This window comes from Bos taurus, chromosome 10 (genome assembly GCF_002263795.3).
Source record: "Bos taurus isolate L1 Dominette 01449 registration number 42190680 breed Hereford chromosome 10, ARS-UCD2.0, whole genome shotgun sequence".
Taxonomy (NCBI): Eukaryota; Metazoa; Chordata; class Mammalia; order Artiodactyla; family Bovidae; genus Bos; species Bos taurus.
This window is the reverse complement of record NC_037337.1, coordinates 86,415,379-86,426,054: the sequence shown is the minus strand read 5'-3', so window position 1 is coordinate 86,426,054 and position 10,676 is coordinate 86,415,379.

Genomic DNA, 10,676 nt, shown 5'->3' with positions numbered 1-10,676 from the left:
CCTACGTGTCTCATTTAGTCTGGCTGACTGGCATCTCTTCCTTTGGGAACTGTCTCCCTTTCCCTCTTCTGCAGTGTTCTGCAGGTCAGTCCCAAAGCCTCTGCAGTGAGCACGTGACCCAAGCTAAGCCAATGAGACTCTGTCCTCGGAATCTGACCACTGAGTGGGGATTCAGGGATGAGATATTTGAAGTTGAGTCATGGATTCATCCTCTGGAGATCCCCTCTGGCTTGGTCAGTTCTCCCTTCAATTCTATAAACTCCCCAATGTCCTTGCAACAGATTGTCCTCTTTTTCATTTCAGCGAACCTAGAATTGATTCCTGTCTTCTGAAATTAAGGAGCCCTAAATGATACAGCTCCCTGATTTTTACCTGTGTTAAAAATTCTCCACATTGTATTTGCATCTCACTTACTGGCTCTTCCCTAACTAAGCTTAAGCCCTTGTGTAACAATCCCCTGGGAGATAGCTATCAGACTGTTTGCATTTTATGGGCAAGAAGGAGGTCTAACTCATTTCTGTCCTATGCCAGATGGCTTGACGTAGTACTTGAGAACTAGCTCGGACATTTTAAAGTAAGAAAAGGCATTCTGTGGCTCAGAGTAGAAATGTTTTCCAGAGACCAAGATTACAGAGAATCTGGGTATCAATCAAGTTCTTGGGAAATTTTTTAAAGTATGTTCTAGAGAATATATTCTAATTTTTTGGCTAGAAATTAGATTTGGAAACTTAAGATAGAGGGCCTGATGCTCAATGAGGCCAGATGCTCCTGGATTTAATATATCATAACCCTCTGAATTATGCATTTGGGTGTTCAGAAAGATTATTTGTACCCTCAGGACATCTCAATGACCCAGGAAATCTTATTCATAAAGGCTGAGTTTTAGGAACTTAAGTCTAAAAGACCATAAAATTTTTTTGAGAAAAGAACGGAAAACAAATTCTTAACTGATCACAAATAAAATTAAAAAGTGCTGATTTTGGATTGATCTGATGGCAACACTCTTAGTAAATTCTCTTTCACTTCCGTATCTGTTCTGCTCCCTCTGCTAACATTATTAGCTCCAGTTACCAACTAGCCATTGCTATCTGCAGCCACATTCACCAGAGGTCTTATATTTCCCAATAGTGAAGAGATGTAATAATTAATTTATCCTGCAAGAATGATGCAATGAACAAGGCAAGCTTTGAGTCCAATTAACTGGGGTTTATATCCAACTCTGGCACTTGTTAGCAATTTAACTTCAAGCAAGTGATTTCCGCTCTCGTAAGTTTCAGTTTCTTTATCTGTGGAATGGGGACAATAACACTGTCCTTCATCTCCAAGATTCTGATTCTGTTGGTCTGTGGTGGCTGTGGATCATGGGAATTTTGTTGTGAGAATCAAATGTATGAAAACCTAACCTAGTGCCTGGTTCTGAGTCTGTCCACAATAGACACTGCTTTCTCTTCTACAGTGCCCTCTTCCCTAGTAGTTCAGTTCAGCTCAGTCACTCAGTTGTGTCCGACTCTTTGCAACCTCATGGATTGCAGCACATCAGGCCTCCCTGTCCATCACCAACTCCCAGCGTTTACTCAAAATCATGTCCATTGAGTTGGTGATGCCATCCAACCATCTCATCCTCTGTTGTGCCCTTTTCCTCCTGCCTTCAATCTTTCCCAGCATCAGGGAAATTTTCAGATCAGTCAGTTCTTCACATCAGGTGGCCAAAGTATTGGAGTTTCAGCTTCAGCATCAGTCCTTCCAATGAATATTCAGGACTGATTTCCTTTAGGATGGACTGGTTGGATCTCCTTGCAGTCCAAGGGACTCTAAAAGAGTCTTCTCCAATACCACAGTTCAAAAGCATCTTCCCTAGTAACATCTGTTCATTTCCACTCCAGACCTCCTATCTCATTATACACAGACATATGTGTGTGTGTTCAGTCACTCAGTCATGTCTGACTCTTTGTGACCCCATGGACTGTAGCCTGCCAGGCTCCTCTCCCCGTAGGACTTTCCAGGCAAGAATACTGGAATAGGTTGCCATTTCCTCCTCCAAGGGAAATCTTCCCAACCCAGGAATCTGAAACCTCTGTCTCCAGCATCCCCTGCATTGGCATGCAGATTCTTTACCACTGAGACACCTGGGAAGCCCCCTATATACAGGAATATGTACATAAAACACATGATTTTAATATATAAGCATATTCTACGTATATTCATTTGTTCAACCAATAGTTATTGAGAATCCATTTGTGCCAGGCACTGTGATTAAACCAGTTAGACAGGTTCACTGTTCTCATGGGACTTACTTTCTAGTGGGGGAGTGATGTGATAGGGAGGTGCAGGTGTTGGGGAGGAGTGCCACCTGGGCTGGACAGGTGAGGGAAGACTTCTCTGAAGAGGGGGCCTGTGAGGTCCAGAGGACGAGGAGCAAACCTGGAACCAGAACAGGGAAGAGCACCCCAAGCAGAGGTCAGAGATGGTGGAGTGGGAAAGGAATGGAATCTGATTTTCTGTTTAAAAAGTATCGCTCTGGCTGCTGTGTTTCAGTGTATGATGAGAAGCCAGGATGGAAGCAAGTCCACGTGATTACAACACATCACCGCACACATGTGACTCCCCAGACTCCGAAAGAAGCGCAGAGGAGGTCTGGCCCAGAGACGCAGGAATGCCTGGGAGGGTCTCCAGCCTCGGGAACTGATCCTCATCTCCACCTGCGCTGTGCAATCCCCCAGGGGCGCTGCTAACAAAGTTCCGAGGCTCCACAGCCACTGCCTCGGGCCAAAAGAACGAGAGTCTCTTAGATGGGGCCAGGCTAATGGGAGTGTTTTGGATTTTTTCCAAAACTCCCTGGAATATATTCAGAATTGAGAACCATTGTGTCTGGGTGAGCTCTCCAGAGCCCAAGCTCTCTCTGATGCCTGAGACACGGTTCCAAGTGTTGGACATCCCATTACTACAATGTTCTTTCTCAGAGTGGACTAAAATCAGCCTCTGGGTAGCTTTCTTGCACAACCACCCTTGTGGGGAATCCCCACGTTCACCCCCATCTCCACACCCACCATCACACAAGGCAAATTTTGGCAAAGGGGAGTGAAGGAAATACGGGAAACTTGGACAGGAAAAGGAGGAGCTCTCAGGCTTCTGGGCACCTTTCCCACCCCCTGCAGGGTCCCAACTAGCAGGCTCTTGCACCCAAGGGTACTGTGTGGGCTGTTCAGGGGCCAGGCTAGTGGCAGCAATGGCCAACACAGCCCCAGGTGGTGAGCTGACGACTGTCCCCTCCCACCCACTCCACGCGTGCTACCAGAGAATTTGAGAGCTGGAAGGGGCTTTAGCATGAGTAGCTTAATTCTAAGTTTACCATGGGTGGGCGGAGGAGGGAGTCAGACACTAAATATAGTCAGTCTTGTATTTCTGGGGCATTCCTAGAAGGCTGAGAAGGGGGAGGGAACTTGATCACCTACCTTCTGGCAGGCTTTGCGCTCTGTAATTTTCAGTCCTCACAAAAGCCCCACGGAGCAGATGCTTTTCTTCTCATTGAGAGATTGGGCGACTGAGGTTCAAAGACGTAAAGTAACTTACCTGGCCAAGGTCACCTGGCAGATCAGTGTCCCGCGCTCAGTGTAAAACCGAGTCGGCCTCTGACTTTGGCTCAGCCTTTGTCCACCACTGTACCATGCTCCCTCTTGGGGTCCTTCTCTAAAATCTTCCTTCACCAGAGGGATAAACAGCATCATCTTTTCCCCCAGGCCACCCCATTCGAGGCCAGGAGCCAGCTTCCCAACTCCTGCTACCCAACGCCCATTGCTCTGTGGCCCCGGCCCCCTGGGTGCCCTCCACCAGTGCCCAGCCGATTCTGGCCCCTCTCTCTTCATCCTCAACCGTGTTTCCTACAAACCCAGGCCAGAGCACAAAGAAACTCTAAAGTGTTAGGGGAAAAAAAAGCCAAATGTGGAGGCTGAAAGATTGTTCATTTGGCTTGCAAGTTTTAATGGAGGACATTGGGAGGGAACCGTTTTCACTCCTGTTTCGACACGAAGCCAATGCTTTACCTGCATTGCAGTAATTTTGCATACTGATTCCTCAGCCATGAGAAATTTCCCAACCACTCCAGGCCTCCTGTGATCCCTGTTTTAAAGGTTGTGCCCACAGTATTAGCACCTGCCTGGGAAACTGACTTTTCCTCTAACGTTCTCTTGTTGCATGTGGACATGTGACCAACCACTGCCACCACCCCATGTTAGACTGAGGGGTTTTGTTCTACACTCCATCTGGGTTTCCCAGCATCTGAGTTACCAATGAGTTCTTGTTGACTAAATGATTGGCTGACCTATATGCTGGGACCACTCAACTGAAACCTGAGAGGTCGAAACCACACCTCCACCTAGATCTCAGAAGAGCAGGGACTAGAGAAAGAAGCCATTCTTTATGATGTTTTGCTTTCAAAGCAGAAACTCAGTCCCTGGAGGAAGCCATTCCTATAACCATAATCCTTTCCCACCTGAAGGAAGGCAGGAACTTCCTCCAACTCCTGGAAGACCCTACCCCACGTCCCCCTGGAACTCAGGAGTTAACATAATTACCTCAGGGGCTCTGCCAGGCCCTTTGTGGATCATATTTTAGTTAATTCCCACGGCCAACCTAAGCAGCTTCATTCCCATTTTACAGCTTAGACGACTCAGGACCAGAAAGTGTAAGTAACTTGCTCTGCCAGTGAAAAGCAGAAATGGGATCAGCAACCCAGTGTTCTGGGCCACAGAGCACCAGGGCCCCAGACACTCCTGTGTGCACTTCATCTCGACCAGATTCAAGGCTCCTGGAGGTGGGGACCAGGTTGGGCTGCCCCACAAGCCTCAGCATAGGGCAGGGGCCTAGTGAGTGTTTGCTCAGTAAATTGTCAGAGGAAGTTCACCCTGATTACCCATTGTGTGAGAGAAAGTATTGGGGGAAGGAAGAAGTGTTTGTGTAGTGATAAGGCCTCTGTGCTTGATGGCGGCCCCGTGTCCCGGGCCGGTGACAAGAAGCGGGAGTGTGGGCAGCACAGTGGGGCTGGTAAGAGGCCCCTCCCTGACAGCAGCTGAGTGGAGGGCCGGGGCGAGGCTGCGGACCTGGGATTCGGTGGAGGATGAGAACCGCATCCCGGAGCCTGGCTGGCTTTGCTTCCCTGGCATCCAGGTCTCGACCACCTGAAGGGATAACAGGGATAGGGAAGGAAGAGGGAGGCAGGTTCTCAGTGGGCACCAGGGCTGCCTGGGGGTTGAGGAAGAAACCAGCCCGAGTGGCTGTGTGTGAGGTGAAGGATTTGGGTTTTGGGGAGACCCTAGGGGCAGAGGTAGGATTGGAAGGTGCTCCCCAGGAAAATGGAGGGAAACTATGGTTTGATTCAACACCTCTGAGAAGAGGACATTTTCTTGGAGGGCCCCAGACTGAGGAGGCAAAGCCTGGAAAAGCATAGTTGGGAGGGATCAGAAAAAAAGGTGGAGCTTGCTGTGGTGAAGCTGCGGAGGGAAGGTTTGACAAGCTGGTTCAGAGAGACGGCTGGGCCTGATGAGAGCATCGGGTGGGGGGGGGGGTGCCTGTGGGGGGATTGTAGAAGCAGAGTACATAGGCAAGCAGAGGGAGTGGGGACCCAAGCTGATACTGCATATCCCAGCCTCACCATTCCCTGACTGCAGCACTCTGGGCAAGTTACTTAACCAGCCTGGGCCTCAGTTCCCTTAACTGCAAAATGGGATGAAATAATACCATCTGCTTTATATCATTGTAGAGAGGGTAACGTGAGATAACACATGTACTGAGCTTAGCAGAGTGCCCAAAAAAGAAAAAGATTCAATAATATTAGCAGTTAATTGGTGATGATAGGGGATGTTTCTGGGAGGGAGGGATCTAGGAATACACTGAAAAAAAAAACAAAATCTGTGACAGCCTGTTCTGTTTCATGACAACTTACATTTACTGAGTGCACACTATATACCAGACACTATTCTCAATGTTGTCAATGTTTTATTTCATTTAATCCTCACCATAAGCTTAAAAGGTAGACACTGTAATTTTTCCCATTTACATTAGAAAGCAGACACACAGAGAGATTAAGTAATCAGTCTGAAGTTCACGGGTAACAGAACTTGAGTATTCTGACTCAAGGACCACACACTTACATCCTGCCTCTCATCAGCTTAAATACATGTAAGGCATCTAGAGATACAGCAGAGAAGTGGTCGTGGAGCATACACAGCATGGTTTCTCAAACCTCTGCTTCACCAGAATCTCCCAGAGAGACGATCTGCAATGTACACACTGAGGAGCAGGGCCCAGAAAGCCTGACCCTGGAGGCAAGGAGGCCAGAGATTTGTATTTTTAATCAGCTCTGTTGGTGATTCTGATGCTGGTGGTCTAGAGCTGGGAGGGGAACACCTAGTGCAGGAATTACTAGATGGCCCAGCGGAGGGAACATCTGGGCGATGAAAACAGGCACGTTCTCCTGGATAAGGTGGCATTTGACCTGGGCTTTTTTTTTTTCAACTGAGGTATACTTACATATAACATTATGTTAGTTTCAAGATCTCCTGGAGAAGGACATGGTAACTCAGTCCAGTATTCTTGCCTGGGAAATCCCAAGACAGAGGAGCCTGGCAGGCTACAGTCCATGGGGTCACAAAAGAGTCAGACATGACTAAACAACAACAATAGTTGATTTATATCATGCTAGTTTCAGGTATACAGCAAAGTGCCTCAGTTTTATATGTATATAATATGTATATATATAAATACATATATTATTTCTCACCCTTTTTTCCCCTTACAAGTTATCATAAGATTTTTAAATTTTTTATTTATTTAATTAACTTGTGGCCACACCCTGGAGCAGCAGACCTGGGTCACACAGCGTGTGGCATAAGCCCTCTTGGGGGAGGTCACCATTAACCCCACCATAGACCTGCCGAGCAGACGACCCACAAACTGCAGAACAAATATACCAAACAAATTCTCACACTGTTAAGAAAGTTCTAGGACCCACAACAGATTTCCCAACCTGGGGATCTGGCAAAGGGATTGAGAACCACCAGGGAATTTGACTTTGGAGGCCAGTGGGATTTGATCACTGAACTTACACAGGACTGGGGAAACAGACTCTTGCAGGGCACAAACAAAACCTTGTGCACACCAGGATCCAGGAGAAAGGAGCACTGACCCCACAAGAGACTGATCCAGACTTGCCTGTAAGTGTCTAGGAGTCCACCGAGGCATGGGTCAACAGTGGCCTGCTGCAGGGTCAAGGGCACTGAATGCAACAGTGTGTGCACAAGACCTTTTGAAGGAGGTCACCATTATCTTCATTACCCCTACCATAGTTTGGTCTCAGAACAGGGAGAGAACACAGCCCCGCTCATCAACAGAAAACTGGACTAAAGATTTACTGAGCATGGCCCCGCCCATCAGAACAAGACCCAGTTTCCCTCACAGTCAGTCTCTCCCATCAGGAAGCTTCCATAAGCCTCTTATCCTTATCCATCAGAGGGCAGACAGGCTGAAAACCACAATCACAGAAAACTAATCAAACTGATCACATGGACCACAGCCTTGTCTAACTCAATGAAACTATGAGCCATGCTGTGTAGGGCCACCCAAGATAGATGGGTCATGGTGGAGAGTTCTGACAAAACATGCTCCACTGGAAAAGGGAATGGCAAACCACTTCAGTATTCTTGCCTTGAGAACCCCATGAACAGTATGAAAAGGCAAAAAGATAGGACACTGAAAGATGAATTCCCCAGGTCACAAGGTCCCCAGTATGCTACTGGAGAACAGTGGAGAAATAACTCCAGAAAGAATGAAGAGACAAAGCCAAAGCAAAAACAATGCCCAGTTGTGGATGTGACTGGTGATGGAAGTAAAGTCCGATGCTGTAAAGAGCAGTATTGCATGGGAACCTGGAATGTTGAGTCCATGAATCAAGGTAAATTGGAAGTGGTCAAACAGGAGATGGCAAACATAAACATCAACATTTTAGGAATCAGTGAACTAAAATGGACTGGAATGGGCGGATTTAATTCAGATGACCATTATGTCTACTACTGTGGACAAGAATCCCTTAGAAGAAGTGGAGTAGACCTCATAGTCAACAAAAGAGTCTGAAATGCAGTACTTGGATGCAATCTCAAAAATGACAGAATGATCTCTCTTCATTTCCAAGGCAAACCATTCAATATCACAGTAATCTAAGTCTATGCCCCAACCAGTAATGCTGAAGAAGTTGAACAGTTCTATGAAGACCTACAAGACCAAGAACTATCACCCAAAAAAGATGTCCTTTTCATAATAGAGGACTGGAATGCAAAAGTAGGACGTCAAGAAACTTCTGGAGTAACAGTCAAGTTTGGCCTTGGGGTACAAAATGAAGCAGGGCAAAGGCTAACAGAGTTCTGCCAGGAGAATGGACTGGTTATAGCAAACACCATCTTCCAACAACACAAGAGATGACCCTACACATGGACATCACCAGATGGTCAATACCAAAATCAGATTGATTATATTCTTTGCAGCCAAAGATGGAGAAGCTCTATACAAAAATAAGACCAGGAGCTGACTGTGGCTCAGATCACAAACTCCTTATTGCCAAATTCAGACTTAAATTGAAGAAAGTAAGGAAAACCATTAGACCATTCAGGTATGACCTGAATCAAATCACTTACAATTATACAGTGGAAGGGACAAATAGATTCAAGGTATTAGATCTGATAGAGTGCCTGAGGAACTATGGACGGAGGTTTGTGACATTGTGCAGGAGGCAGTTATCAAGACCATCCCCAAGAAAAGGAAATGCAAAAAGGCAAAATGGTTGTCTGAGGTGGCCTTACAAATAGCCAAGAAAAGAAGAGAAGCTAAAAGCAAAGGAGAAAAGGAAAGATACATCCATCTAAATGCAGAATTCCAAAGACTAGCAAGGAGAGATGAGAAAGCTTTCCTCAGTGATCAGTGCAAAGAAATAGAGGAAAACAAAAGAATAGGAAAGACTATTTCTCTTCAAGAAAATTACTGTTCCAAGGGAACTTTTCATGCAAAGATGGACACAATAAAGGACAGAAATGGTATGGACCTAACAGAAGCAGAAGATATTAAGAAGAGGTGGCAAGAATACACAGATGAACTATACAAAAACGATCTTCATGACCCAGATAACCACGATGCTGTGATCACTCACCTATAGCCAGATATCCTGGAATGTGAAGTCAAGTGGGCCTTAGGAAGAATCACTACAAACAAACCTAGTGAAGGTGAATGAATTCCAGTTGAGCTATTTCAAATCCTAAAAGATGATGCTGTGAAAGTGCTGCACTCAATATGCCAGCAAATATGGAAAACTCAGCAGTGGCCACAGGACTGGAAAAGGTTGGTTTTCGTTCTAATCGCAAAGAAAGGCAATGACAAAGAATGCTCAAACTACTGCACAGTTGCATTCATCTCACATGCTAGCAAAGTAATGCTCAAAATTCTCCAAGCCAGGCTTCAACAGTACCTGAACTGAGAACTTCCAAATGTTCAAGCTGGATTTAGAAAAGCCAGAGGAACCAGAGATCAAATTGCCAACATACTGGATAATTGAAAAGCAAGAGAATTCCAGAAAAACTTCTATTTCTGCTTTGTTGACTATGCCAAGGCCTTTGACTGGGTGGATCACAACAAACTGTGGATATTAAGTATCGACTATGGTTTTTCACATCCTTCTACCCTTCTCTACTTGGAGGCTATACTGGATTGAATTGTGTCCCCAAAAAGATATGTGGAAGTCCTCCTAATCCCTGGTACCTGTGAAAGAGACCTTAATTGGAAAAAGGGTCTCTGCTGATGTAACTGAGTTAAGGATTTTGAGATGAGATCATCCTGGATTATCTGGGTGGACCCTAAATCCAAACACAAGTGTCCTTATAAGACACAGAGGAGAGACACAGAAGAGAAGTCCATCTAAAGACAGAGGCAGAGATTGGAGCTTTGCTGCCATAAGCCAAGGAATGCCTGGAGCCATCAAGAACTGGAAGAGGCAAGGGAAAAGACTTCAGAAGGAGCTTGTCCCTGACGACACCCTGATTTCAGACTCTTGGCCTCCAAAATTGTGACAGAATACACTTTTGCTGTTTTAAGCCACCAAGTTTGTGGTAATGTGTTAATTGGCAGAGCTTGGAAACTAGTAATACAGAGGCTTTCATCCTCGGCCCATCCTTTGCCGGTCTTTGCAATCAGAGGTCTTTGTGATTAGAAGCTGAACTGTGGAGGTCCTGGCCCCCGGAGATGGCTTAGCTGTGCTTGCTGAACCCCCAGCCAGGACACCAGGCCCAGGAGGGTGGAGGAACCTGGCTGTGAGCAATGCGGTGGCATCATCACCTTTGCGAGTCTGCGATTTCTCCACTATGTTTTGAATGCATGCTTATACAAAGTCAAATAAAGGCTCTGTTCTCAGTCCCTGGCTTCACATTTTACACAGGAGGAAGTCAACACCTAGATGGCGTAATTTCTAGCCCAAGGCCGCCCAGTGAGTGGGTGGCAGGGCAGAGCCAGGACCCCTGTCTAAAGGACACATCTCCTGAGGGAAGTCCAGTCCAAGGCTCTCACTGTGGGTTTGCCACAAAGCCCTGGTTATTGCAAGGCTGGATGTTGTTACTTTAACTTCACTCCGAAAGAGTCACTTCTAA